Source organism: Aulonocara sp. 'chitande type north' Nkhata Bay, linkage group LG16, assembly GCF_057382095.1.
Source record: "Aulonocara sp. 'chitande type north' Nkhata Bay isolate Kocher_YH1m ecotype deep benthic linkage group LG16, A_spYH_male_GT1.1, whole genome shotgun sequence".
NCBI lineage: Eukaryota > Metazoa > Chordata > Actinopteri > Cichliformes > Cichlidae > Aulonocara > Aulonocara sp. 'chitande type north' Nkhata Bay.
Window position 1 is genome coordinate 35820907 of NC_141359.1, and position 27253 is coordinate 35848159.

General features: G+C 41.0%; 1 long non-coding RNA gene across 1 annotated transcript; it reads left to right on the forward strand.

Annotated features, from left to right (window-relative positions):
- The first annotated feature begins 6001 nt into the window (after positions 1-6001).
- LOC147312003 (uncharacterized) lies at positions 6002-6691 on the forward strand. The gene is made up of 3 exons (XR_015125442.1): positions 6002-6174; positions 6248-6453; positions 6533-6691. It is a non-coding gene; the product is annotated as an uncharacterized LOC147312003 (long non-coding RNA).
- The last annotated feature ends 20562 nt before the right edge of the window (positions 6692-27253 follow it).

Consider the following 27253-nt stretch of genomic DNA (forward strand, 5'->3'; position numbering starts at 1 on the left):
TGTGAAACTGGAGGTAGAAAAATGTTTGATTGATTCTCTTAACATGCAGTACTTCTTTCCAAAGCAATACAAGAGAAAGGTATTTATCAAAAAGTGCAACTTGACAGGTTGCTGATACTCAGAAAAAGTCAGCGTGCCAAAACTCTATTTCATGTTTTGAAAAGCACTCACCTTTAAGTCCATCATTTAATCTCTTTAACTCATCAGTTCTCAGTGTTACCATTAACTCATTTTAACAGGCACCTGAAGCAGGCTGCTGCTTTTAGTGAGAAAGCTCTCATTCTGTCCACACAGCAGCAAACAGCAGACAGACGATGGGTACATTTTACTTTGAAGATACATTAATAACACCAAGTCACCATCATGTGTCATTAAAAGCCATAACATCTTTACATGGTGCATAATCTGACACTTTACTTTTTACACTTGTTTATTGCACACAGTGGACATTAAATTTAGCTTTGAAATGCAACATGATTTTAAAGCTTAATCTAGAAGGCTAGCTGTTTTTTCCCCTCACAACAGTCATTTTGGATCCAAAGTACCTCAGCTGCCCTTTACTTATGTGGCACATATGGATTAGTCTAGATCACAGCAAAGAAATTGACTGGTTAGCATATAGCACTTTTACCTAAGCACCCAAATTGCATGCCTCATTTACAGTCACCCTTTAATAAAGCACCAACTTAGCATAATGATCTGCTGGGAGAGCAGAACAGGATTAAACAGAAATCCGAATCATAACATACATAAAATAGAAACAAAATCTCTGAGCAGCACTTCCTTCTGACACACAGACTCAGTGTCTATCTCATGTTAATACAGGAATTATTTGAATGTGACCAGTGCTGACTGGTTAGCTTATAAAATACATTATAGCTGTTACTACGTCAAATTCTCTTTGAGTTTTACAAGATTTTGCAGTAACCATTTTACAAATTGCACTTTTAAAGAAGGTCTTAGTTGAAAGATATAAGCAGTGTAGACTGTATCTTTTCACAGAAGTATGCATGCCCAGAAAAACCCTGACTTGCACCAGGTATGGTTACATTCCAGCTCTGATGCAGAGCTTGCAATGTATGAAAGTTCCAGCAGATGCACCACAGGGCATTTCGAGGCAATCCCAAACCAGAGCTAAAAATATATGCCATGCTTACTTTAGAGGAATGCCAAATCTAGCTCTCAGTCTGTATATAAAACATGGATTTAGCCACTGTGATTTTGTCCAGTGGTTTTGCATTTTGAAGCATTTTGTCGAATGCAAAAGCACAGATACCTGCTGATTAGACATAGTTAACACTTTCACTGGAGTTAATCTACAAGTCCCTGTGCCGATGAAAGCAGCCAAGGCCCTAACTTTAAGCTTTCCCAGTATCCAAACATTTGAAAGAATAAAAAATTTAAAGTCACCCCCTACAGTTGTTATGAAGGGAGAAACTATCCCATCACACCAGGCTGTAAACATGCTTTTGGTGCTGTTTGTTTTGGAGTTTTTACACTGGAGTCCATGGGGACTGACTTGCGTTTGCAGCGATGCTCAACAGGCCACAGAAGAACTCTTTTTTTTTTACACATATGTGCTGGCTTCATTTTTAGACCCCAGAGGTTGCTGCTACATGAAGCTGCACAGCTTTCTGAAGGATGGAACAGAACAGCCTCTGAAATAAGAACTTTATGTGGGTTAAATAAAGCCCCTGTTGTCTCTGTGCTGTGAGAGGCTGCACAGCAGCACCTCTATTATAAAAAAAAACAAACTCATCTCTTATATTCAGTGTTGACAGTGACATTTCTAACTATGCTTCTGTTTAATGTTAACTTAGTAAAAACTGTACTTATTGCTAAACATTCATCCCTGAGTTGCTGTAATTCTAAGTTATTCAAGGCAATATAATTATTACACATGAGTGATAAATGTGTTTCCAGCGAACACTGAGTTATTCCCTTGCTGTGGCATTACAGCTAACTGCAGGTACGGCTGGAAAGCTCTTTGTGCCATAAGTGTGTTTTCAAATAAAATAAAATGTGCTTCCACATGTCCAGTATTTCTCGTCCATTTTTTGCTTTTTTTAAAAAATAAAAAGATTTTAAGATGTTGTCTATTGAATTTTGTCCAGAAGCAGAGGAAGACAGTGGGAACTTGTTTGTCCCTCTGTGAGGTGCTGTTTGTTTGGCTCACTGGTTTCTTCAGCTATTTTAGAGTTTTGTCAGACTGGAATGTCCCCATTACTGACTTTCAAAACACCTCTGGGTTTCAAGAGCTCAGAGTCTGTTATGGCAACACTATTTATGGCTTACAGACTCTAATTGGCAAGGTGTGATGCACAGTCTTCCATAATTTGAGGTGCAGCATGTGCAGCCATCGGTGGCACAAATCTGCGCTGTCACTGATAGATACAGCAAACATATCGACACTGAACTTTTAATTTAAGCTGCAAATCTCACTTTAGCAGATAGGTTGCATGCCACTTCCTCCTCTTACTTTGTCCGTGTAGACAGAGCTTAGAGGGCCAAGATGGAGATGATTAAAACGGGCTTAGTGAGGTGGATTTGCATTGCCTGATGTGATTGCATCACCTCAAAGGAAGCCTATTATTTGTGCAGTGGAGCAGAATAGCTGGTAGAGGGAAATCGCTGCCATTTGGCAAAATTTGTCGAGGGAATGGCTCCTAATTTCAGCCTGTAATGTAATTATTTCAGCACAGCCTTATCGGCACGTCCTCCCCGGCTCAAAGGCAGACTGGTTAATGTTCCCTCTTGGCATTTCTGCGTGAGCTGCCTGGCTTCAGGTTTGAATCCTTTATTGAAGGAATGTGCAAGAATGTTTTAGGATCTTTTTAGCAGGTTCGTAAATGGTTTGTTTAGCCATCAGAATCTTTCAAGTTTTTTCTTTTCCTTTCCCCACATTTGATTTGTACAGAAAACAACTTTTTCTTCCAAAGAGACACTGGTGAATGCATTTCTAATATTTCAGTTTATGAGCTGTGATCAGAGAATTACCGGACACAGACAGGATTTTTTCAAAAGCATTTAAGGGAGACAATGTAGTGTAATCTGTACAGTGTAGCGAGGAATGCCCAGACCTCTACATCAGAGAGACCAAAAAGCCACTTCATAAACACACGGCACAACATAGAAGAGCCACCTCCACGGGAAAAGACTCAGCGGTCCATCTGCATCTAAAGGTCAAAGGTCACTCTTTCAAGGATGCCAATGTTCACATTTTGGACAGAGAAGACAGACAGTTTGAAAGAGCAGTAAAAGAAGCCATTTATGCCCACTGTGAACAGAGGCGGTGGTTTACGACACCAACTGTCTGCCATCTATAATCCAGTTTCGAGATCCTTCCCAGACACCTTAACACCCACTCACACCCTGGGCTATCTGACCTCAGGAAACCACATGATAGGGTGGGGCCAGGTTTCACAATGAGCTCACCCGAAACCTTGGCTGATTGTGACCTACACCTGTTTTTACACCTTGGCTCATATGATTAGTTAGAGGATCATCAGGGGGTCCATTGTCCATTGTCCTGAAGAAGCTTCTTAGATGAGAAGTGAAATGTCTTCAAGCAACTTAAAGAAGTCCAGACGCTTTTCTTTCCAAGCTCCTTAGACTACGTTGACCTGGATGACTGAGAACCTTCACAGACATAAGGGAGACAATATTACCCAATTATCATAAAGTTATATGAGATTAGTGAAAACAAGGAACTGTACAAACAAACTGTACTTACCAGGATAAGTGAAGTTCCCCAAACTGTTTATGCTCAGGTTTGGGTCCTTTTAAACTATTTTCCAAAAAGAACTGCACTTCATTTGTGTCAAATTCTTAATATAATATGCATAATATTAACCTTTTACACTGAAGATATCAAATATATAAAACAAGTGAGGAAGGAAAAAGTAGTGCTGTGCTATAATTATTTATTTGGCATCGATCTGATACCAAGCATGTACAGGGGAAGTTTTGCTGATAACAGTATAAATACTGAAACCTATAAAGGCACCTTATGGAGGGGAAAGCAGTGTGTCATTACTTATGAGCTGAATTCTTACTCTCCAAAATAATTAGTCAACACAAAAAAACACTCTTTAGAACTTTTCGTTTATTTTGAATCTGGGTTTTTTGAGTCCTGAGATGTAGATGTGCCTGTCTATAGTTCTGATACTAATACCAGCATTAATATTGTTTGATATTTGGATCGATCTGCAAACCTCTAGGAAACAGTAGGTAGTGGCTGAAAGGGAAGCAAAACTAGTGCAACAAACTAAAGAATTCTGAAGGAGTACTTAAGGTTTTGTGACTCCCATAAACGTTTGGATGCACCTATCTGTTTCCTCAGCACATTTAAGCACTGTGATGAGCACTTAGGTGTTTCTCTTCACTCTCTGACCATAATCATCTCAAACCACGTCAGCTTGGTTGAGGCAAGCTGATCTGATGCAGCATTCCATCTCTCTGTGTCTTGGTCAAAAACACTTTTCAGAGCCCGGAGGAATGTTTCCAGTCGCTGTCTTTTTGAAAAACATGTTTTTTTCCCACTGAGCACAAACAGGCGGAGTGTACCTGCACACTAAATCAGCTCTTTAATTTAGTGAGTAAATCTCACATTGTCTGTTCAGAGCCATATGTATGCAAAATGTATGAGGTTCAAAGAGGAAGGAAAAGACATAATGAAAAAAAGAGGATGCACTGTGCCAGAGTTGCAGGGAGAGAGAGAAACAAACTGAGAAAGCCTGGGTTTCACGCTCATCCTCTCAGGTAAAAAAACAAAACAAAACAAAAAAACAGACACCAATCAAGGCATTACCTCACAGCAAACTGGAAGCTGGCCCAGCGAGCCAAAAGAACGGGATCAGCACAGCATGTGTCGGGCACAGCACCTATAACAGAAAACAGAGAGCCAGCTCGCCTTCACACGGCTCTAATCTCAGGTGCTGCCAATCACTGGTGCTGGTGACTCTGTTGAACTTTTCTTCTGCAGCAGAGGGAACTCTTGCTCTTACTTTCCTGGGGCAGTCCTCATTAGAGCCAGTTTCATCATAATGTTTGAAAGTTTCTTCAAGTCCAGTTTTAAAGAAATGATCAAAGTTCTTGAAACTTTTTGGAGGGATTGGCCTTCATGTTTTACAGTAGTGATGGACCTACCTCAGCTAGTCTTTGCTTAACTGGGAGGTTTAGTGGGTTTTGCCATTATGCACTTAATTTAATCCATTCAATGCATTACTGAAAGAGGCATTCCTGTAAACAGTAACTTTTAGAAACTGGAAATGTTAAAAACACAACTTTTGCTTACTGTGCATTATTCTACATGAGTTATTTCATGATTCTTGATGTCTTAAGTACTGTAGGAAGCATTATAATGAAAAAAATATCTTTGCATGGTGTGTCACACAGTGACACACTCTGTGTGTAATCAAAGCTTGGCAGTTGTTATCAACAGCAAACGTCTCCCATAAAGATATGAGGCTGATATAAAATACTGTCACGGTCAAAGGCCAGTGTGTTTTATTTGAGGCTTTGTTTTGAATTAATATTTACATCTATGAATAATATTCATATTATTTCTATATGACATATTAATTATATTTATCTAGTAATGCAAAGTTTTCTTTCTTGTATTTTTTTGAGTTGTAGTTTTAACTCATTAGTTTGAGTTTTGGTGTCAGTTTGCATTACTGTACTGATGTAGTGTCTGAGATTTCGAATTCTGTTTTTTATTGAGTGCCAGTTCTTATTTTAAGTTCATTATTGTGTGTGTGTGTGTGTGTGTGCTCTCAGTATTTCTCTGTGTCTGTGTTGGCTCTATCTCATCTACATGCTTGTTGTACCCCCACCGCCATGCACCGAGTGACTAGACTCTATGCAGTCCCGTGGAAAGATACTGTAACTACACCCCACTTCGACAGGAAGTAGAAGCCAAGTGTTGTTATTTACTCAATGTTCATTGTTTAGTGTGAGCACGTCTACAAAACAGAAACATTGCATTCAAGTTGTCATGGTCTACGGTGGGTGGCTGGAGTTTCCATTAGGCTCCTGAACTGACCTGGGATCCGCCCCTGGGCAGGGCCAACTCCAGCTCCTGCACACCTGGAGCCTATTGCAGGCTATCAAGCCAGAGGGATTTAAACCACACATCGATGTTCACTCACTGCCAGTTCGTCATCAACCCATGTTGGTAACAGGTCTTGTGTTTCAAATTCTCGCTGTGATTTATCTTACTAACAAAGACTCTTTTGTACTACAGTTGCTGTACCCACCCTGGCTCACTCCACCTCCGGACTCGGGATACCTAGTGATCATTTTGGAAATCCCTCTGTGCCTCACCTGCCTGCCCTCCTGCCATCACACTCCATCTGGAGCCCCGGATCTCAGGTCAGCCTTTCCACGCCACTCAGCCTCCCCTGGATCTTCATCATCCCCCTCTCAAACACTCCAGGTCCCTAACTGCAAGTAAGAATTGCTGCTCTTATACTGGCCACTTCTGAGCTGCCTTCACTACCTGCCTAACTCCTATATCCTCTCCCCTCAGTGTGACTGTTCCCCACTCAGCTCCGTTCCACTTCTCAGGCCTCGTTCCCTCGCCCTAGCCACGTTCCCCTGGGCACGCCACACCAAGGCTCCACGTCTCGTCATTTTCTGTCTTTGCCACGTTTCCCTTTTTTTTCCCCCTTGCACTTAACCGTAATAAACTGTTAAATCATCTACTGTCTCCGCTCTGGGTTTCTGCACCTGAGTCCTATTCAGTACCGGCCATCCGTCGCCGTGACACAAGTGTGGTTACCTACAAAGCAGGAATCAATTTGTTGCAATGACCCTCTCAAAGTCTGGACCTCACCCTGACTGAAATGCTGTGGTAGGACCTCAGGAGAACTGCACATATAAATAAATGCCTGCAAACCTTAATTGAAGCAACATTCAGGATTGGTTCACAATTATTTAAAAAGTAGGGGTAGTGTCTGTGTCCTGAATCCAAACTGGGAGCTGGTTCCACAGAACAGAGGCCTGAACACCGAAGGCTCGGCCTCCCATTCTAAAAAGGGAACCAAGGGAACTAATACAAACCACAAGTAAGGCCGAAGTCTGAGAGCAAAGTGCTCTAATGGGTCAATATGGTACTATAAGGTCATTAAGATAAGATGGGTCCTGATTATTCAAGACCTTGTATGTGAGGAGCAGGATTTTAAATTCAATTCTGGATTCAGCCCAGAATCTAGTCCCTGTCAGGACTCTTGCTGCAGTATTTTGGATCAACTGAAGGCTTTTCGGGGAGTTTTTAGGACATCCTGATAATAATGAAGTCCAGCCAAGTAATAAATGCATGAACTAGTTTTTCAGTGTCACTCTGAGACAGGAATATACGTAACTACAAACAGCTACGCCAAACCCATATACATTACACATACCCATGTTTCTGCATATTATTATTTGGTCTTATACAGTTCTACACAAAACACAAATGTGGAAATCCAGAAACTTCTCGTGTATCTCTTCAGTTCCAGTCTGTGATCATTACAGCTTTAAGGTGACTCTTTGTCACTTTTAATTATATATGCTGTCCAATTTGCTGTTGTTCTTTTTTCTTTTCCATTTAGCTTTTCTTTCTGTTCTTCTTTTACTGAAAATTATGTTATTACATGTACAGCAATGCTGTTAATTGAATATTTGATGAAATTTTCTCAAATTTATGTTTATTCCTTGAGAAATATGGAAAAAGAACATAACCTGTTACCGTGACACGCTCAATACTCTCAGCACTGAGAGTGTCCTTCAAAAATGTTATCGTTTTAGCCTTGCAGAATAAAAAATTATGAATTATTAAAAATTTAAGAAACCTCTCAAGTGGAAACAGGTGTTCATAGAAAATGTTTCCCATGTTTCCAGAGAGCAGACATAAAAATGTTCTCTTCAGTTTTAAACAGACAGGCATTATTATTAGTCACTGAGCTTGTAGTGCGCTTTGGTCTGCAGGCCTGTAATGATTGTATCAAATATGGAATTAAGTGTATCTTTTGGGGGGTAAAATGTGCTTAATTATCAGTTCTGGGTGAGCAGAGTGTGAGAAAAACCTGCAGTTTAAGTTCATTTTGTGCAAGTATGATTGATCTTGAGCGGGTACACACATGAAAGTTCCTCAGTCTCCCAGGTAAAAAAAACAAAAAGAGAATTCTTCTCAAGAACAGATGCCTGCAAGTAAAACAGAAACATTGATGCGTGCGTGGGAAATTTTCTGCATCTAGCTTGGAAGCTGTGCTTTGGATATTAGAGTTTCTTCAAAGTGAGCCTGCTGCATCATCTGAAAAGCCAGAATAAGCATTAAAATTACTGACTTTATGAATGCTTCTGTCATGTCTCATATTCAGTCTGCTGCTTTTTCTTTTGCCCTGTAACCACAATCAGATACTCATAACTTGGGACAGAACAAGGACCTTAATTGTGCAGCAAAGCCTTTGTAGACCTATTTCTTTATGAAGTAATTGCATGAGCTTGAAATCCCCGTAGGGTCCTTTGTTTGACATTAGCCTAGTACGTAAATCCATTTTAATCAAGTTCCCGTGGGCTCTTGCTTTAATGTGAGTGTGCAATCTAAAATGTTCATGCTGAGAGAAATATATTTTTCTTCACGAAGTGAAAGAGTCCTTCTGGCACACTTGTTCTTGGCGGTGACCTCAACCTTGGACTAAATGAAGACATGGATAGGCTCAATACAGCGGGAACTCAGCGTAATTGGCAGTCCACAAATATAATCAAACAGTATATGAGCGACTTTGGTCTTTGCGATGCATGGCGCTCCCTTCACCCCACCAGTAAGGAATATACTTTTTTCTCACATGTCCATCACTCCTACTCTCGTCTGGATTATTTTTTGGTCAGCAGCTCACTGCTGAACGACATTTCAGACACTGAGATTCACCCTATAGCTGTCAGCGATCATGGTCCTGTATCTTTAACACTAATGCACAAGAATAATACTACGCCAAGAAAAAACTGGAGATTTAATATATCACTACTTAAAGATGAAGACTTTATTAAATATTTTAAAAAAGAGTGGACTTCATATTTGAACTATAATGACACTCCCGAAACATCAGCTTCTGTTCTATGGGAAGCAGGGAAAGCTGTGATGAGAGGTAAAATAATTTCTTTCTCATCACATAAAAAGAAAAAAGAAAACAAAAATATTCAGGAATTAGAAAAAAACATCAAATCACTAGAAGAAGCCTACGCGTCCCACCAAGATCAGGAAACATTGAACAAAATACGCAAAACAAAACTAGAATTAAATGAGATAATTGATAAAAAAAACAAAATTCTTAGTACAAAGACTACGCCTACAAAATTATGAACATGGTAATAAATCCGGTCAATTTCTAGCAAACCAGCTAAAAATAAATAAAGAAAAAACAACTATATGTGCTGTTCAAGATTCATCTGGGAACACAATATATGATCCGATACAAATAAACAACATTTTCAGGGATTTCTATAAAACGTTGTATTCACCACAAATAAACCCATCTAAAAAAGAAATTGATCAGTTTTTGGACAACATAACTCTTCCAAAATTATTGGACACTCAAGCAATGGCACTGGATTCACCACTGACACCAGGTGAACTCCAGGAAGCCCTGATAAGTATGCACAATAATAAGGCTCCAGGTCCAGATGGCTTTCCTGCAGAATTCTACAAAGAATTCTGGTCGATTCTAGCACCAGTTTTCTACAGAACGTTGTTGGAAATTAAAGAAAAGGGCAGACTTCCATCAAATATGAATTCTGCAAACATTAATCTCCTGCTAAAACCAGGCAAAGACCCTGTATATCCCTCAAGCTATCGTCCAATATCCCTTATAAATGTAGACCTTAAAATAATCTGCAAAGCTCTCTCAAAGAGACTGGAGAAAATAACCCCCCTCTTAATTCATCCTGACCAAACTGGTTTCATAAAAGGTAGGCACTCATCAACAAATACACGTAGATTACTTAATTTGATAGACTACTCATACAGTAAAAACCTAGAAACTACAATATTCTCTTTAGACGCAGAAAAAGCATTTGACAGAGTTAACTGGAAATTTCTATTTGCAACTTTACACAAATTTGGTTTTGGATCCTCTTTCATAAACTGGTTAAAAATATTATATAATTCCCCAACAGCTTGTGTTAGAACAAATGACCAGACATCCTCCAGCTTCTGTCTCTTGAGGGGCACCAGGCAGGGATGCCCACTCTCCCCTTCACTATTTGCAATTTTTATTGAACCACTAGCAGCAGCAATTAGACAGAATTCAGTAATTAAGGGCATAAAATGCAAGAACGTGGAACATAAAATCAGCCTTTATGCGGATGATGTGTTACTCTTTCTCCAAAATTCACAAACCAATATCTCTGGGGTGATTGAATTGATAAACTCTTTTGCAAGAATATTAGATTACTCAATTAACTGGTCAAAATCTACAGTCCTACCGATTAATTGCTCCTTCCATAATTCCTCTTCTACACCACTGCAATCGGGAAATATTAAATATTTAGGTATTAATGTTTCTCCCAAGCTTGCAGATCTAACTAAATTAAACCATATCCCACTTTTAAAGAAGGTAGAAGATGATCTGGCTAGATGGAAATGTCTACCCATATCACTCATGGGAAGGGTTGCCGCTATAAAAATGATGGTCTTACCAAAAATAAATTATTTATTCTCAATGATCCCAACTAAACCGCCACAAGATTGGTTCAGATCTCTAGATTCATGTATGTCCAAATTCCTTTGGAAAAATAAACCCCCACGTATAAGCTTAAAAACACTACAAAAGACCAAGGATAGAGGAGGATTAGATCTGCCTAACTTTCAGCACTACTTCTTAGCCAACAGGCTTCAGTTTATCTCAGGATGGCTAAAACACACCCTCTTAGATGAACCTTGGCTAGATGTAGAACAAGCACTCTGCAATAATCTAGAGATCTCAGACCTACCATTTATCAGCTCAAACATCCAACGACATGAATGCTTTAAAAGCATCAACATCAGCTCTTCTCTGACAGCATGGTGGGAGTTTCTAAAATTGACGGCGTCTTCATTAATCCCATGCAAACGTACACCTATCTGGAACAACCCTGACATATTACAAAACAATAATATGATAAACTTTTCAGATTGGAGTGATAAAGGAATCAAATATTTAGAACATATACTAGAAGGAACAGAATTTATTTCATTTGACGGACTAGTTACACAATATGGGATCAACAAGAAAAGATTTTTAGAATATCAACAAATTAAATCCATAGTAAAAAAGAAATTTAAACCGGGTCAAGTTGAACTACAAACACCACCAAGTGTGGTTCAATTTCTTACTCTTAAACCCCCCAAATTACTATCCAAAATATACAGAATGCTTTCTAAAACAGATGAATCAATATCACTTCCTATTGCAAAATGGGAAGCGGATTTATCAGTTAACTTAGACCTAAACTTCTGGTCTCAGATTTGCTTAAAAACCTTTCATCTAATTAGAAATCCCAGTCTTCAATTAATTCAATACAAAATATTACATAGAGTGCACTATACAGGTCATCGGATGTTCAAGATGGGCTTTACGTCTACCAACAACTGCTCACACTGCCAAACCAATTCACCGGACAATTATATCCACGCTCTTTGGTTCTGTCCACCAGTTCAGAAGTTTTGGCGCGAGATATGTGAAGACTTATCGAAGTGTCTGAAATGTAACATTCCAACTTCCCCCTTAGTGTGTTTGTTGGGCAGCTTAGATAATGTCACTTCAGAAAAGAATATCGCCCATATGGTTTTCACTGCCCTATGCATAGCCAAGAAAACAGTCCTCATGAACTGGAAAAATAAAAATAATCTTAATTCTAACCAATATAGAAATTATCTATTAGATTACATTAGTCTTGATACAGCCTCTGCCACCACATCAGATCAATTGCTCTGGGCTCCTTTGATCAGCTCCATCACCTAGTGGGGGTGGGGGGTCATAGTTTGGTCCTGCCTTCACTGTTGTGATTGGTGTGGGGGTAGGGACAGGCTTAGGGCGTCGGGGGGTTCCCCGGAGGCATCTTCCTTGGGGGGCTCAACCCGGGGTAGCGGTCATGTCCGGTTAGGGGCTCTGTTGGCTCTCCGGTGACTGTTTCCTCGCGGCTGCGTGCAGCGGGGCTAGGGGAGGGTCTGTGCTGACGGACGTGGGTTACTGACCTGGTAGCCTGGCTGGCCCTGGGTGGGTCCGGGATGGGCGTGAGGTTCTGGGGGCGCTCCGTCTCTGGGCTGGGACCCGGACCGGGCCTCGGGGGCTTGGGTCCTGGTTGGTGTGTTGCCGGGGTTGTGGGCGGGTGGGTGCATGGGGGCCCAGCCCTGGAGCAGGGTGCCGCCGGTGCGTCGAGCCACCTGGGGGGCTCTTCAACTGGTGGGGGAGATTGTCACATCTTGCAGGAGCTTTCCTCTCCTCAGGAGCTGCCTCTGCAGGAGGGGGAGATACAGGAGAGGTGGAGGAAGATCTCAGCCTGGGTGTTTATTGTCTTATGTAGTCTGGAAGATGAGTGGATGGTGGGGTGGGTGCAGTTTTCTCTGTGGTGGGGTTGGGTGGACTGTCCCGGGCTCTGTGGGGCCGGGCGGCGCTGCTGCACTGGGCCCGGTCTGGATGGGCCTGGGCCCTCTTTCCCTGGCGGGTCGCGGAGTATGGGGGTGCCTACTGGGGTCAGCGGGGGAGCTGGCCCCAGGGAGGGGTTACCTGCCCCTCCCTTCCTTCCCTCCCCATCTCCAGCTGCCTCCCTCTTCCCGCTCCACCACAACCACCCACACATGCAGGGCCTTGGAGTAGGGGTATGTCACCAGGGTGCAGAGGAGGCTACCCCCCCCCCCCCCCCCCCTGTCCCCTTCTGGCTGCCTCTGCCTCAATTTTATCCCACAACTTAGACATTCACATTACTCACACTCTCATTACACATACATATAGGATCTTGGGGGTGGGCACGATACACGGAGTCCAAAGTACCATCAGGGTGTACACCCCACCCCTGGCATCGTTGCCCACCTCTCAATTTTAAATACACGTAGACATTGAGGGCTAGCAGGAGGGACCATGCGCTTACCTGCTGCTCTCTGGCAGGTAGCTCCAAGCCCTCCTGGGTTTTAAATGCACCTTAGAACACACATGCATCAACATTACAATGAGCGGGTGGAGGGAGGTTCGGAGTCTTCTCTCACCCCCGTTCTCTGCGACCTGCTGGAGCAGGGGGGCTAGGACTAGGAGGAGGAGTTGGCCGTCCGACTGCGGTCTGGAGTGTGGAGCCTTCCTGCTGCTGCGGAGTCGGGGCGGTCTGCCTCCCCCCACCGCAGGGAAAAGGGAAACACCACCTGGGTCTGGGTGCAGTTCCCCCCTCCAGGGGCGGGGGCAACTAGACCCGGTTTGTAGAGTACGCTTGGGGAGTGTGATCGTGTGTACAACGTCTCTTTATGTCTGTCTCCACGTTGGTTGAGTGTGGAGTAAGTGCATATGAGAGCATGAGGGTGGGAATGGATGTTTGTATCTGTGTGTGCCTGTATGTCTGTGTCTATATGTCAGGTTGGGTGTCAGGCGCCACCTCTCTGGGGACATCTCAGGCCCTCCAAGGTTTGGAGGCCTATCTCCCCCTACCACCACTTCCCCTGCCAGTGGCGGACCCCCTCAGACATCGGTGCGTTGGTGGTTCTTTGTGTCCGGGGATGGGCGTCCAGGTACACACCGGCTCACTCCTTGGCGGCCGCTTATTGGGGCCTGGAGCCTGGGGCTCGCTCGGGCCACTTCGGAGGTGGGGTGCCCCCGGCCTCTCGGCCTGGGGCTCGGTCACTCAGGCGCAGCTGGCTGCCGGCGGAGCTCACGGGCGCGTCACTGCAACTCCCCCTGGCTTCTGCTCCGCGGCTGTTGAGTGAGCCCTCATCTGGGACTCTCCTCAGCTCTTTCCGGGACAGTGGCGCAGCTGCCCCTCTGTTGGTCTTCCTTGGTCTCTTGTGTTCTGGGGGCCTCTGGATGTCTGGAGTTTTGATCTCCTCCACACCTGCTTCACGCCCTGGAGGACGGGGCTGTGGCCCCCCCACACCCTCTAGCAGATTATTACATGAAGGAACCTTTTAAAAAAACAAAAAACAAGCGCGTCCATGCTCACAGGTGTACACACGGGTGATCACACCCACAAACTACACCCTTTTTGGCTCCTACCTCAAAGCACACTGTGTTCTGTTGATCTTATGTGCTGCACAATAATGTTTAACATTTAGTATTTACTGTCATATTCCCATATATCATTGTGATGTTGTTTATTCTATTACTCTTGTTCTCTTCTGCTTGCTTTCTTTTTTCTTTCTCAGCAGGTGATCCAGGTGATTGATATATGCATTTTTTTTTCTCTGCCCGTTCTGTTGGTTTTTGTCTTTTGCCCTTCTCCCCCGTCCCTCTTCTCAGCTGTTTCTCTTTCCCTCTTTCTTTCTCCCCTTCTTTCCCCCAGTCAAGTCTGTCCCGTATTCAGTAAGTGAAAATAAAATAAACAATAAAAGGTGAATCAAATGGACCATTACGGCAAGGCTGGGATGGTCAGTTTGGTAAAGTAAATCCGTTGGGCATCTTTCTTTGCCTTTAGACAACAATTCTGATGGCAAAAGAGCCAAACGGGACAGGCCAAAAAAAAAAAAAAAAAAAGAAAAAAAAAGAAAGAGTCCTTCTTTGAACTCCTTTCAGATACAACAAAAGATATCATTTGTAGGAACTACAATTAGAGCAGTGATGTTTTCAGGGTAACTTCCGCAGTTCAACTAATGGAAAACGATTAATTAAAAATAGATAATCATGTGTATTTGTGTGTTTTAACTGTAACCTGTGTGTGTGGCACATGCAGTTTTGAGCTTCCATTTCTAACATTGTTTTGTGTCTTTTGTTTGGCAGGAAATACGAGTGAAAGTTGACCGCTTCACATCACCTTCACTGCAATACAAGTGTTTAACATATACATGACTAAGGGGATACTTGAGATTGAAAACTACTGATTCTGATGATTACACAAAAAAAAAAAATGTGTTTCATCACACACTGAATTTGAACATTTACTACTTTCATCACCTTTTACAAAATCTGACAGAAAGATTCTGACCTGTACATTTTAGTGAACATGCGCAGTGCTCAGGTACAGTTAAGTGTGAGGCTCACTTGAATAGATTTACTTGGTTTGGTTCACTTGGATTTCAAGTCTTCTTCTTTAACATCAGCTCAAGTTAAAGTGTTGAACAGAATAATTCTGTAAGGCATGCAGAGGACCCTGTGCTGCAAAAACTACTAAAATAGCTTAACATAACAATACTTCCAAAAGTCTTCTCTTCACTTTTAAATGAAGGGTGTAGTTTGGAGAACAGGCAGACCTATCAAACTATCTTGTCCGATGTTTGGGACAATAGAAAAACCATGTGTGGATACATGATTAAGGCCCCATTGAGTGACGAGTGAATGTCACTCGATACAATGTTCTTTGATCAAATGTTTTGAGTTTTTGTATCCTTTATTTATTTATTTGCATCTGGTTCATTCTTTGTTTCAGTTTAACTTCCATAGTGTTCCATTGTGTTTTACTGTCAATTCTCCATTTCTGTGTTGTTTCCGTGTTAACTTGCTTCCTGTTTTATTCTGACAGTGATGTATGCAACAATTTGTAATTACTTTTACTTCCCTTGCCTCGGACCTGATCTTTTTTTTGTGTGCCCTCAATTTGTGTACCCTGAGATATGTGATCTTTTTTATTTAGTCCTACGTTCAGATCTGCAAAACTTTAAGACACACAGTGTTTCTTGACCCATACGAGCAGCACCTCAGCCAACCTGAATCGCATAAACTGATCTCTCAAATATGTCTGTTGTGATCGTACCACATATATTAAACCTTTTAGTTTTGAAACATATAATGGCGCTGGCACGGCTGGCAGCCTTAACCCAATTTCCCTCGGGATGAATAAAGTATGATCAATCAATCAATTTAGCTGTGTAGTATAAAATGAGTTATAATTTGGAGTAAAACTGTCACTCAGCAGTAAGAATATAATAGCGAAACTACATCCAAAAGAGTCTCCATGCTGACTATTTGTTTTTGCCTTCAAGTCCAATAAGCCTTTGCAACAAGCATTTCAATAACGCTCTTTCGCAACAATGAGACTGGGTTTTGTGGTGGCAGTGGGGATGGTATGCTTAGTGAATTGTTCTTGTTACACTTGTATAACTTCAATTATATTTATAGACAGGAAAGAAAATCTAATTAAAATGCATTTATCCATTAATACGCTTTAATCCATTACTGCCCTAACTTGATATCTATGTCAAAAAAAAATGAAGCAACAGTTTTTCCTGCGTTTGTTTTTTCAAATGTCTCTCACTTGTTGCAAAATGACTCATCAACTCCTGGAGGTGCAATTAAAGTACCCCACATTTTTAGCTGAGACTTGAGGTGTGACCTGGGTTTAGATGGTACTCAGGGAACAGATATACTAGGCTATAAACAGTAATATACAATACGATGATGTGTTATTTCCTTTTGACATACAATAAACAGAAGCTTGTATTTCAGCCCCAGGTAAGGAAGCTATTTCATACCCCCCTGTATCAGTGCTGACAACCATTTCATAGTTTCACACATATCAGTAGGTGGGTCAGATATTTTCTCATGCTGCTGGGGGTGATTTTTATTTTTTTTTAATAATCCTAAAGCCGCCTTGCGACAGACTGGTGACCTGTCCAGGGTGTACCCCGCCTCTCGCCCTATGACAGCTGGGATAGGCTCCAGCGCCCCCCGTGACCCTGAAAAGGAGAAGCGGAAGTGAATGGATGGATGGAATCCTAAAGCCCTTTTACAACAAAGAGACCTTCTTTTTCTTTGGCCCCTATACTGAGAAAGAATGAAGTGCACCAGGTGGTTACAGTATCCTGTGGAGGGGGCTTCACATCAAAGCCAGCAGGTTCTGTAGCTTTGACTCATACTCTGTACTTCGATGAGTGACCACATATTTCAGTCCATCTAAGTCTGTGCTTACAGCAGTTCTGTCCTCTCTTATTCACCGCCAACAGGGCCTTCCTTTGTCAAATGATGACTTCTACTGACTCATAAAATTAATTATTGATCTCAGAGTTAACTCAGCGTGGATACGATGTAAATTGTTGGCTGCTTTTAGCTGAACTTTGTGGGCATAGTGTGGTATTGAAGCAAATATAATAACACTTTAATGAATATTTGACCAGATCAAAGCTTTATTATTTGCTAAATCACCCATCCTGAACTGTCATTACCTAAGTTACATTTTTTAGGTCACAAACTCAAGAACTCGTGACGTTTGAATCCAGCAGAAAAAATCCCACCTGAGCTGAACTTTGATCCAAACTGGATCTGACAGAATGAAGTGGTTTTGAGTAAGCCTTTATCCAAGTCCTCTGCAGAGAATGGCAGCAAGAAAATGAAAAGGAATGATGGTTTTAAAAACTCAGACTTCAGCCCACTGAACACCCACAGATGCTGAGCAAACATGTTGGTTAACTATATGTATCACATCCTCTAACCCAAAAGCACACGCTTAATGTTTAGAAGCATACAAAGTGTCTTCAGGGGAAGGTGCTTCAGTATTTCGGCAATACATAATAAAATATATTAAAAAATACACATATCCACCCGTGACATTATCCATTTATCTATGTTGTTTCTAGTTTCCTGCTGTGAAACCTCAAGCTGAGGTCATTGCCATAATGACTTTTCAGTCGAGGCATTAAAGAATATGCTTTTTGGCTATACTAAATGGAAGTCTTCATAATAAATAAGACTTGAAAGTAGTGGCCATGAACTCTACGAGAAAGCAGTGGAGACATTTTTTTTAAATTGATTTTTATTCTTTTCTTTCCATTTTGGATTACAGGAATAACCTCCTGCTGACCATAGGAGAGAAATCAGGCAGAACTGATGACATCAACCAACCTACGGCTCCTATTGTGTTTTATTGTAGTTTTATAATACTTTTATTAGCACTAGTCATGTGCAGCAAGTTTTTAAAAGCTTACAATTTAACTATAGTTCATGGGCTCACCTTTTTCCAGACGCCATATATTTGAATGCTTCAGAAAAGAATCACTCCGGGACTAACTATACAAACAAATTCAGCGGGTGCACTGTTCAGGACTTTTTTTATAGCGAGTCATCGAAGCCAGAGGGCAGCGTATTAATGACTAACCTCGTGTAATAAATGAATCATCTCAGGGGTTTTCTCACTGAAGTTTGGTCCATTTGCAGTATCTTTTTCCTGCCAATGATTGCTTTAATCCCTGTCCTCACATTTTTATTGAGGGGAAACAATTATGTTTATCCTCCATCTTCCCTCATCTGTTTATACATTATCCTAATCATTGGTAGCCACCAGTTAGCACGCCATTATATGCTAGCTAGCCCAACTTCAGTGACCCTACAAACATCGCTGCTATTTAGTTTTCTCTCTTCATTTATGTCCAAAAAGCAGATAGCAGAACCGTACGTCCTGGTTCCTAAGAAATCCCTGAGTCAGAACATGGTGTATCATCTTTAGACAGAAACTAGAACGCTAACTTCCTGCTACATCTTTGTCTGTCTTTTTCATGGATGCCTGGATGTTAAGCAGGATTGTAATACCTGGGAGAGCGGCCACTCTGATTATTTTATTGGAGATTTTAACTCTCAGTGATACCACAGTGTTTGTTTGAGTTTGGGAATCGAAGAAGAGTTTGGACTGGAAATGGCTAATGATGTTAGACTCAACCACTGTACATTGTACCTGAAATATCAAACATAGCTACACAAGGAACTGGGATGGAATGGTATGTGTATCAGTATAAAAAAATCCTAGTTGAGGCAGATTTAAGAACTTAATGTAGACATGAATAATTTAAATAAAAGATTTAACTTTATACAAAATCTGTCACTTCTGGGTACTTTAATTCTACTCACTCCTCATTAAGTCTGCAAAATGTTTTTTTACGAGCAGCCCCTCAGATATATCATATGGACCTTGATTTTCAACCTCCTGTCTGGGAAGTTGTGTTCTAAAGGATGACAAAACCGTATGAGTAAAAAATTATGACAGCTGCACTGGTTGCTGTAAAGCTGTGTCTTGTGTTTTATACCATGAATCATCTTTTAGCTAACTTCAGCAATCCAGTGGGAAGAGGAACCAAAAGCAGGACAAAAGAGGGTGAGTAAGAGTTCAAAATCCAAGTCTTAAAGTTGAGGTCATACGCAGGCGGTCGGGCGGTCTAGCAAAGAAAGCCAGCAGTGTCATGGCCGTGGTTTAAAACCTTGTTTCCTGTTTTGAATCCTTAGTTAATATAGGAGTTACTATTTGGGTTTTCCTGTCACTCCTCTGTGTAAAGTTTCGGTTTTTGTGTTCATTGTAATGTTTGGATTCCTGATTTGACTTTTCTGTTACTGTAGTCAAAGCTCTGGTTATACTGTGCCTCCTTTTTTTTTTTTTTTTTTTTTGCCTGTCCCGTTTGGCTCTTTTGCCATCAGAATTATTGTCTAAAGGCAAAGAAAGATGCCCAACGGATTTACTTTACCAAATTGACCATCCCAGCCTTGCCATAATGGTCCATTTGATTCACCTTTTATTGTTTCTTTTATTTTCACTTGCTGAATACGGGACAGACTTGACTGGAGGAAAGAAGGGGAGAAAGAAAGAGGGAAAGAGAAACAGCTGAGAAGAGGGACGGGGGAGAAGGGCAAAAGACAAAAACCAACAGAACGGGCAGAGAAAAAAAAAAAAAAGAAAAGAAAAAAAATGCATGTATCAATCACCTGGATCACCTGCTGAGAAAGAAAAAAGAAAACAAGCAGAAGAGAACAAGAGTAATAGAATAAACAACATCACAATGATATATGGGAATATGACAGTAAATACTAAATATTAAACATTATTGTGCAGCGCATGAGATCAACAGAACACAGTGTGCTTTGAGGTAGGAGCCAAAAAGGGTGTAGTTTGTGGGTGTGATCACCCGTGTGTACACCTGTGAGCATGGACGCGCTTGTTTTTTTTTTTTTTCATGTAATGATCTGCTAGAGGGTGTGGGGGGGCCACAGCCCCGTCCTCCAGGGCATGAAGCAGGTATGGAGGAGATCAAAACTCCAGACATCCAGAGGCCCCCAGAACACAAGAGACCAAGGAAGACCAACAGAGGGGCAGCCGCGCCACTGTCCCAGAAAGAGCTGAGGAGAGTCCCAGATGAGGGTTCACTCAGCAGCCGCGGAGCAGAAGCCAGGGGGAGTTTCAGTGACGCGCCCGTGAGTTCTGCCGGCAGCCAGCTGTGCCTGAGTGACTGAGCCCCAGGCCGAGAGGGGGGAGATAGACCTCCAAACCTTGGAGGGCCTGAGATGTCCCCAGAGAGGTGGCGTCTGATACCCAACCTGACATATAGACACAGACATACAGGCACACACAGATACAAACATCCATTCCCACCCTCATGCTCTCATATGCACTTACTCCACACTCAACCAACGTGGAGACAGACATAAAGAGACGCTGTACACACGATCACACTCCCCAAGCGTACTCTACAAACCGGGTCTAGGTACCCTTGCCCCTGGAGGGGGAACTGCACCCAGACCCAGGTGGTGTTACCCTTTTCCCTGCTGTGCCTCCTGCTGTTTTACTTTATAGTTTCTAGTTATGAGTTTTAGTATTTGTGTTCTGGTTCATGACTATTTTTAGTATTTAGCAGGACCTGCCTCTCCGGTATTTGCATCTTGGTCTCCTTTTATTTTCTTGTCTTGTACTTGTTATGTATGCTCTGTATTCATGTCTCCTTTAGTTATTTCCTGATTTCTTTGAGGATTTGTTTTATTTCAGGTCCTGTGTTTCCTTTTTTCCTGTTGAGTTGTCTAATTTTGCTCCTTTTATTTTCTTCTTTTTGTATCCACTTTTACTTCGTGTTTTCGACTTTGTTACTTTCCGTACTTTTACATGAGCCACATTAAAGATTTATGTTTGTTAAGTTCTCATATAAATACTTTAACATTGTTATCCATCCCTTATTTATTCCATAATTATTCCAGCATCTTGTTGTCTACACTATTAAACAATCTGGAAACATGCTATACATGCTGTTATTGTTTATAGTATCTGTCTATTCTGTTAAGTACATTGAGGGTCATTTCTGTATTCATATACTTGGTGAATAAAGTTTATTCTTATTATGCAGACAGATACAGCAAAATAAACAACTGTACATTTAATTTTTGTAAAATGTTACTTCATCACTTAATTCCTTTTGTAAATATACTCTAAACAAAGTATAAAAAATGTGAAATCCTGAAATTATATTCATCTTCAGACAGATATCCAGACAGTCCTTGAGAACAAAGCACAATGTCAGCCTTTCATCCTTTCATCTGCTAATGTCAGAGTTCTTCTTTGACACATTGTTCCAAGTGAGAAATATTGAGGTCATGATATCGTGGGAAAATTAGCATAAAGAAAATTCCATCAGAGCTTTCCTCCAGATTTGACCATGTGACTTTTACTTTCTTTCATTCTTAAACTTTCCACACAGAACGTGGGGGACTACAGAGACATTGCTTCCCCGAACAGAGTGAGTAATGGCTCTGCATGATTAGTCTCAGAGACAGGCACATTCTTGTCCACTGACATCCCACACATGTGAACAAATGCACAAAGCAACCACCACACTGGCTACGTACCAAGACTGTGGACTGTTCACTCGGGTTTTTCTGCCTTCAGGGCTCATTTTCTAAAAACAAGAGTGTATCTGCCAATGGCTTAAGATAACTCGCCTTTTATTTTCCCAGTGTGGTTTCTTTTGTTTCGGGAACCTTAGAAGTGAATATCATCATCAAGACTGAATGGGCGTCTCTTTATTGCATCTTCACTACAATAAATCCGACTGTTTGTTTGTGTGGTCTCCAAAGTAAGTCAACAAATGTATCGTATTTCTGACAGTAAAGAATTGTCTACTGTAGGTTAGGAGATACGGCTAAACTGTAACAAAACATTGAATATATGTAGTTCTTCTGAAATACGAGGCTTTAATAATAGTACTGACATTATAATATGTTTTAAAACTTATATATGTGCAAAATACTGCACTGGCACATGTTGATTGCAGAAATGAAAACACAGAAATGATAAAAAAAAAAAAGTTTAAGGAAATGATGTGGCATTGTGGCTGGAATATCATTCAACAGACATGGAACCATGCGAGTCATTCATCACTGGGGAAACTATTTTGAAAGCACAGAAGTGTAAATATAGTTTCCCGGTCTTTCTGACTGGAAGAAACTGGACGTCAGCAACTCTGTCCACTGGGAAAAGTGAGATCGATTAGCTAAATCCACAGAGAAAAATTAAAAAATGTAAAAATGACTATGTAAGAAACATGAAATATTTTAACAAAACAGTCACAGCCGAGCTCAACAAACTAAACTGAAATTGAAACCCCACTTTTCATGGGAAAATGCAGCTTTAGCTTTGGTTTTGTAATCAATTTCCATCAACCGATCTGAAACAAGAGTAGAGGCGGGTATATTGCTCCATATGGGATTACTCAGCCAGGCAACTTCTAAAACAGCGTGCAACAACTTCTCTGAACATTTGTTAATAAAGGTCAAGTGATGGTGGTGATAGCTGTCTGATTAGCACACTGCATGGACATGCCTTCACAACAATTAGGACGAAAGAAAACAAGGGGTGGAGTTGGTCAAAGATGTTTCAATTACAAAAGAGAATCAATTGCAAAACATTAAAGATTTTTTATGGTCAAAGTAGCTTGAAGTTTTATAATTTAACCACCCATAAAATGTCAGATTAGCAGTTTAACTACGTTAATATGCAAATAGGAATATATTTGCAGAGTAAATTTATGCCACAGCATTACCAAAATGATTTGTTCATGTTTCTGTAATGGTTAATCCACCGGTATGTCTAAGCTCTTTAATCAAAATGAAATTTTAATGCTAAAATGGACCCCAAAGCGCTTTACACATTCAGTCATCCACCCATTCACACACACATTCACACACTGGTGATGCCAAGCCACATTGTAGCCACAGCCGCCCTGGGGCGCACTGACAGAGGCGAGGCTTACTATTATTATTGCTGTTATCGTTAATTTTCTAATTCTGTTTCATTAAAAAGCTGGATTTTTTTTCCTGAACAAAAAAAAGAAGTTTTAGTTTTTGAATGTTATGCCTGATTTATTTCTCAAAGAAGTTCAGTGTGCCACCTTAATAAAACTGGGTATAAAAAGTTTGAATCAGAGAAGTTAGAAATGTTTTGTTTTTGGTAGATTTGCAACAAGGTACGCATCCATGTAGTCATTCATGTGTCCATTTTTTTACAATAGAGTGGCAAATTTATAAGAAAGATGACAAATTTGCCAGGAATGACTCGAGACCCGCAACATCCTTGGATGAGTTTTTCTTAAACATTTTATAGCCCTTCATGCCCCGCCCCTTTTTTCCTACCTTCAGTGGCTCTTGGTGCAGCCATGGTAATGAACTTGTGTTGGGCCTTATGATTTGTATGATTTGTATCTATCTATCGATATATATATTTTTATATATATATATATATATATATATATATATATAAAAAACACCCAGCACGCCCCTGCGGGCGGTTTATCCTTCAAGCTCGGGTCCTCTACCAGAGGCCTGGGAGCTTGAGGGTCCTGCGCAGTATCTTAGCTGTTCCCAGGACTGCGCTCTTCTGGACAGAGATCTCCGATGTTATTCCCGGGATCTGCTGGAGCCACTCGCCTAATTCATGTAGCCCCTTCCGCCAGGGTTACTTGCGTAGTAGCATTCCAACAATGCCCTGTTTTCGTCTCTTGCCCACCGATGCCTTCTTGTTCCAGTAGCCCACTTTTCGTCAGGGTGCCCTGGTTCCTCAACACCTGACGCGGACCTTGTTGATCCGGGCGACGTCCGAGCCGGCATGCCTTCATATTTATCTGTCTCGCTCATGTCTGCGGTAGGCTTGCTTAGCATAGGGGGTCTAGCCTTAGGACCCTTACTGGATACTTTAAAGTTGGGATTTATTTCATATATCCTAACTAACAGATCTATTCAGTGTATCCCAATGTACAACTGGAGCAGACAGGGAGGCCGCTTACGCACAACGTTTGAAGCCCAGTTTACTGATACTATCTCACTGGCACCGATTTCTGTGTGAATGACCAGCTGGCAGCTTTCACAGGCACATGCTGGTATGTCTTGTAAACCAGCCAAGTATGACATAAAGATCTGGTGTGATTGCAACATTCCTGTTGCATATACGCAACTGAAATATATTATACACACTCTTTTAGTGTGGTTGGTTCACGTGCTGTGCCAAAATAAATAAATAAATAATCAGTATTTACATTTTTTTTTACTGTTGTGCAGACCAGCAGATGAACATTGGGCTCTACATTTGGTTCACTAGCTAGTTCCTCACTTGATCTGTCTGCTATTGTTGCTGGTTGTTGTGTATAGTTGGTTTGTGGATATTCTTCTGTGAAACAACTATTGCTGATATAATCAAGGTTGGATAGACCTGAGGTCTGTAATCTGAATATCGACTTATCCAGGTAACTTTAGGATTAACCTTGGCTTTTGTATAAAGAAGGTGGTGCACTACTTATAAGGTTACATTGCCATGGTAACATGCTGCAAAACTAACCTCTTTTTTGAACAGGTTATATTCCAGATTAGAGATCAGCAGGTATGAAATCACCATCAACTCACTAACCATGAAAATAGTATCACCACGCCTGGATGATCCCTCAGTGTCTGTTTTTGAAATATTGTCTAAAGTCTCTGTGTTTCCTCAATGAGCATAATTTTTTTTTATTGTCCTGTTTGCTGAAAACTGTTCTACAGCATTTTCATTGAGCTATAAGCATTAATACAAAACAGGGCACCTACTTGTAGGCTATTTGTGGCTAGGCTAATTTGCGCATGGCCTGTTGTAAGCCTGCATTTATTGATATATTTATTCTTTGCTCTCAAACCACAGAGCGCCACAGAGGCTCCAGCTGAAGGAAGCAAAAATAAAACTGTCTTATGTACATTTAAAAATTAATTTTAATAATGGGTGATAGAGTAATGGGTGATGATAGATCAGGTTCTGAAATAGGACAAACTTTCTTATGACACTAGCTCTTTTTCAGTCTTAAGAGCTTAAAGCAAACACACATTCATACAGCACTTTTTATACTAAACTGCAGTGCTTTTCCTCTTACACACACACAAACACACACACTCTTGTAGCTACCTTGACTGCAGCTGCTGTGGTGCTTTCAGTCTGCATTATGTGCTTAACCTCTTCACCCCCGCCCCCCATGAAATAGTTTTATCTTCCTTTGTGCCGTCGCCGATACAGTTGCCTATAATTGTGACTGGTCAGACACTGCTGGCACCTCCCCATTCACGTGTGTTAACTTACAGAGTTGACAACCACCTTCAAGTGACACTTATCCTGAGTCCAGATAATGGAAAGATACCCGGAGCATGCTGAGCTCTCTTCATAGTAGAAGCCTCAGGGAATAAACCATAAGAATGAGGGTGGGGTTCTAAAAACAAACAAAATGGGGAGGATGCAAACACACTCCTAGTTGCTAAGGAAAAATAAAAGAGCACATGAATGATTCATTTAATGCAACACATCAATCTTTCAATCGATATTAATGAAAATGCATTCACTTGAACCACATGCACAATATGTTTTGAATCTATGTGAAAACACAATGACATTGGTCTATGAAAAAGGAAATAGTCACAGTTTACTAAGGGTGTGTTAATGTCACATAGTCATACAGTTAATAGCATCTCCATAGGGGTTTCACCCTCAACTATCTTGGTTTGTTTTATTTTCATCATTTTATTGTGAAATAAAAAAAATCTTCCACTTTTCCCATTTTGCATCACACACATAAACTTCCACGCAGTCCCTCCAGGGAGCTGACCAAGTCTGACCACGATCCTGCTGCCGGCTGTTTACGAGCTCCATGGGAGCAACTGGGGTTTAGGAGGCTGGCTTGATGGCACCTCAGAGAACCTTTGGGGAGAAGAAACAAATATTAACTTTCCCTGCAAAGATTTTTCCAGCTGTTCTGAGGACTTGAACTATGACCCGCTGTCAAAGTCTTGTTCGGAAAAAAAAGTTTGTCTTGGCGACTGGAGAGAGCTCATAAAGTTTTAGTGGATCAGTCAGTTATGGAACAATGACAATTTACTTTTTGCTTCCTGCTTTCTAAACACTAATGTAATTCAGTTGATCAACTGCAAAATTTACAACACATATTTGTCTAAAAGCCCAACTCTCTAGTCAAGCCTTTGGGTAGTATGAAGTGTTTATGGTTGTAGCATTCAAGTAAATGTCTCCTATGCACAGATTAGTCATTAACACCAGTTTCTCAGGCTTCAGTATTTTCACAAACCATTTCCTTGTTAACAGTTTCCTGAAAGAAAAGCCCGAGAAAGAGTCATGCTGAATCACCTGAGCTCTACATTTGTTCTTTCAGCGATTCAAACTCATTGGTCAGACTTCTGTTCTGATCAAAATCACACCAGTTGCCACCACATTTAAAATAACAGAGTATGTTTTGTCAGTGTTCATGTTTCATGGCATGTTTGAACCTGAATCACAATCATTTCCTGAACCTAATCTAAATAGTTTTACAGTGTAAACCTCACCTGAAAAACAACTGGTGCCTAAACATCCAACGAAAAGCAAGAGTAAGGGGAGGGGGGGGGGGGGGGGGGGAATCAGTGAATCAAAAAGTCACAACAAAGCAAAATAAAAAAGCAAACATAAAACTCATAAACAGGACACAAAGTGTAATCTCCTGGCTGACAAATACACTCTGCTGTCACCTCTCTGTCAACCCTAATGTGGATTTTATCACCTCTTTAGAGAAGACCATTTCTCTGTAACCAGTATCGCCATGAGTGGTGCATTAAGGCACCAATACCAAAGAACACCTTGTGCTTATCTATAATGGCCCTGAGGGTGTAAACTATAACAACAAAAAGGAAAAACATAATAGCATTCCAGAAAACACCAAGACATAAAAACACAACATTATTCACTTTACTTGAGAATTAGTTAAAAAAAATAAAAAATTCTTGTTTTTGGCTATTTCTGTTCCTGTGCTACTCTGAGCTATGCCCTGTGAAAGGATGGAAGAGTAAAGGGAATATTTTAACAAAAG